Source organism: Penaeus japonicus, unplaced genomic scaffold, assembly GCF_977035675.1.
Source record: "Penaeus japonicus unplaced genomic scaffold, GWHDUDI00000001_assembly GWHDUDI00000012, whole genome shotgun sequence".
Lineage (NCBI taxonomy): Eukaryota > Metazoa > Arthropoda > Malacostraca > Decapoda > Penaeidae > Penaeus > Penaeus japonicus.
The window spans coordinates 18,537,232-18,542,231 of NW_028234414.1; the positions used below are offsets into that span (position 1 = coordinate 18,537,232).

General features: G+C 16.5%; 1 pseudogene across 1 annotated transcript in view; it reads left to right on the plus strand.

Annotated features, from left to right (window-relative positions):
- LOC122248798 (zinc metalloproteinase nas-14-like) overlaps nt 1-5,000 on the plus strand; it is an 11,575-nt pseudogene that overhangs the window by 5,345 nt on the left and 1,230 nt on the right. Inside the window, exon 4 of the transcript XR_015191397.1 lies at nt 210-262. The product of XR_015191397.1 is annotated as a zinc metalloproteinase nas-14-like (transcript). The remainder of the gene's footprint in view (nt 1-209; nt 263-5,000) is intronic.

The window sequence follows — 5,000 nt, forward strand, 5'->3', positions numbered from 1 at the left end:
CCCAGATGGAGAGCCGTCGGCCCCCAAGCAGAGGAGAGAATCTGGAGGAGAGAGAGAAGAAGAGAGAGAGGCAGTTAGAAGAGAAGATGCAGAGAGAGAAGAGAAAAAGAACAAAAAGAATTAAAGGTGAGGCCTAGAGTGAGAGTAAGGGAAAGCAAGGGGGCCAATTCAGACATTGTTAAGGAAGCCTTGACTATCCACCGATGAAGTGTCGACGAGGTTGCTGGAGTTCAGACATCGGACATCTTGGGGGACGGCAGTGGTTTGTATGACTTGGGGGGGGGGGGGAACCAATTGATTCCGTGCTGTCTCTGTGGAGGTTCGAGGCACAGGATGATGTTCATGATGACTCTTGTGCGCATACGGTTGGGCCTTTTCCATGAACAAAGCAGGCCAGATCGAGAAACGACTTTCGAACAAAAAAATCGGGGGGGTTAAGGTCAATTGGGACAACACTCCCCTAAGAACAGCATTCATGAATCTTAACTATAAATTTATATACATAAACACACACACACATACATACACACATACACATACATACACACACACATGCTTTATGTGTCACATAACAACTTTATATATATTATACTATATAGTATAATATATATATAAATAATATATTATATATCTATATATATGTTTGTGTGTGGTGTGTGTGTGTGTGTGTGTGTGTGTCTGAGTGTATACATGTGGGAGCACAGACACACACACACACACACACACACACCTCCCCCCCCACAACACACCTACACCTCCCCTCCCCCCCCCACAACACAACTATCACACACACATATAATATTTATATATATATATCATATAATATATATCATATATACATATTTACATATATACATATCATATATACATATACATTATCATATATATAATATATATATATACAATGTACATATATATATTACATATATACATATATATTATATATTTATAATTATAGAAGATATATTCTTATATATATATCACATTTATTATGTGATACATATAATTCTTTTTACCTATACATTACATATATGTATATGTAATATATATATATTATTTTATAAATATAAATATATATATATATATATATACAGATATAATATATATATAAATATATATATATCCATTATATATTGTGAGTGAATAAATTCAGAAATTTTTATATGCATGCTTACATATATGTATGATGCCTTGTTATATATGCCATATATATTATTATATATATATATATATATATAATATATATATACATATATAATATTATATATTTATATATATATATAAATGTATGTATGTAATATATATGTATGTATATATATATCACAGATTACTATATAGAGTATATATATATATATATTATATATATATAATATATATATGTACTATTAATATTTATATATATATTAAATTAGATATATATAAATATATATATATATACACATTTAAATATATATCTATATATATATTAACAATTATACATATATATTTGACATATATATATATTTACATATTATATATATATATATATATATATAAATTATATATAGTATATATATATATTATATATTTATATATATATGATATTGGATATATATAATATATCTATATATACATATATATTTATATGTTATAATTCTATTTATATGTACATATATATATATAGATATATATTTATAGATTATATATAGAGTTTATATACTATATACAGTATATATATCAAGATGATATATATAATATATATAATATATATTATATTGATATATATTATATATATATATGTTGAGATATATGAATATATATATACACTAAAAAAATATATATCCTATATTTACTCACATACACACACACACACACACAACACACACACAACACACACACACACCCACCCACACATATATATATGTATGTATGTATATATGCATATATATATATATAGTATGTAAGTATCATCCTTTCACCCCTTCTTCTCTCCCCACATCTCCCCCCTATATATAAACGATATAAAATATAATATATATATTAATATATATATATATATATATATATATATGCTATGTATGTAGTATATGCTATGTTGTATATATATTTTCTATATATAAGCTATATATATCAACACATATATATATATAAAATAATATATATATATATATATATATATATATAATATATATATATGTATATATAAGTGTATATATAATATAGATATATTAAATATATATACTAATCTCTAGCATATATAACATCAGGTATATAATATATAGAGTATATATATGTGTATATATCAGTACTATACTAATATATGTTATATAATAAATCTAAAACCTATAATAAATATATATAAAACAATATATGCCATTATATGTATATATATGTATGTATATATATATATATATATATATATATATAAATATCAATTATATTATATATATATGAAATTTGTATATATAAAATGTAATTTATATATATATATTACTATATATATATATCTATATATATATATATAACTAAATATATAGGTATATATATATATATATATATATATATATATATATAGATATATATAGATATAATATATATGAATTTGTATATAATAATTGTATGTATGTATGTATATATCATATATAAATTTATATATATAGTATATAAATATAACCATATATAAATCATATATATATATATATATATAACATATATATAACTAATATATGTATGTATTTTGTGATAGTATAATTATATATATTTACATATTATATACAAATATATATATATACATACTATATATTTTTCAATTTATTTGAGATATATTTTATAACTATACATTATATATATCGCATATATAATATATTGTTATATAGATATTATCTCATATATCACTATAGATATACATATAGGTTCGAATTTGCCTATATATATGCTATTTATATTACTATATAATATTATATTTAGTACGCAAATATTTATACAAACATAATATTATATATATATATATATATATTATAGATATATTATATATATACCTAGAATATATATATAGACATAAAAAAAAAAAAAAAAAAAGAAAAAAATATCTATATATTTATATCTATATATATTATAATATATACATATTATATATTGCATATATAAATAAAGTTTATATTATTATATACGATATGTTATATCATATATATTTATATATATATTTAAATATATATTTATAATATATATTCTTATAATATATATATAAATAATTCATATATAATTATTTAGTATTTTTGTATATATATTATTCTATATATATCTTTATTATATATATATATATAAGATATTTATAAATATTGCGCGTATGTAAACAAATTATATTTTATATATATATTTTTAAATAGATATATATAATTTATCGATATATTTATATATACTCCTATCTAGTGTAGTATTTATAATATATAATATATCTATATAATAGATATAGTTATATATACATTATATAACTATATGCATACATATATAGTACGCATATATATATATAGATAATTTATATATATATATATATTTATACTATATTCATATACTACTATATATAAATTTATATAGATATAGCTTTAAATTTATTTATATAGATTATATAATGCTATATATATATTTCTATATATTATATATTTTTATATATATTTTTTTTTATATTTATAATTTATCTATTTTTATTATATATATTTATTTATATATTTATATATAGATAGATCAAAATTTTTTTATTTATTTATTTCATAAAACACATCCACACACACACAACCCGCATTTATTATATATATAGATATTTTTTTTTTATAAATATATTTTTATATTTTTTTTTATATTTTTATATATTATAGATATACACACACACATACACACCCACACACACAGATACACACACACTACCACGCACAACCACGCACGCACTCACGCACGCACAACACCACAAACTACACTCACACACACATTAATTTAATATAAATTGTTTTATATTTATATTTTTTTATTTTTAATTGTGTTATTAATTAATATTTGATTTTTTTATATTTTTATATAAACATTTAGGTTTTTTTATTAAAATAATTTTTTAATATTTTTTTTTTTTATTTATATTTATTTTTTTTTTAATTTACCCTACCTTTGATAATATATTTATTATTTTTTTTTTATATTTTTATTTATAATTTTTATATGATAATTTTATATTTTTTATATTTTTTTTATAATTTTTATTTATATTTTTTATATTATAGTTTATCTTTTTTTTATATTATTTGATTTTTATTTATTTTTTGTTTATGTAAATTTTTATATTATTTTTTTTATTATTTTTTTTTTTTTTTGTATTTTTTTTATATTTTTTTATATATATTTATTTTTTATATTATTTTTTTTTTATATTTTTATTTTTTTTTTTTTTTTTTTTATATAATTTTATTTTTATAAAATATAAATATATATAGTATATAGATAAATAGTATATAATAAACATAATAATAGTATATATAAAGATATATATTTTTTTTATATTTACAAATTTTTATCTTTTTTAAATATTATTTTTTTTTATATATTTTATATTTTATTTTTTTATTTTATATTTTAATTTTTTTTAATTTTTTTTTTTTTTAATTTTTTTTTTTCTTTTTTATTTTATAATAAAATTTTTTATATTTTTAATTTTATTTTTTTTTTTTTTTTTTATTTTATTTTTTTTTTTTTACATTTTTTTTAAATATTTTTTCAAATAGAATCCTTTTATATTATCCATTCTTATTGGTTTTTTTATATATTTAAATATATATTTTCAGTATTTTAAATATATGGATTCTTTTTATTAATATATTTATTATAAAAATTTTTTTAGATATTTTAAATTTATTTTTTAAATTTATATATATATTATTATATATATTTTATTATGTTAATAATTATAATATTATTTAAATTTTTTTAATTTATATTATATATTATTATATTTTTATATATAAAAATATTATTTTTTA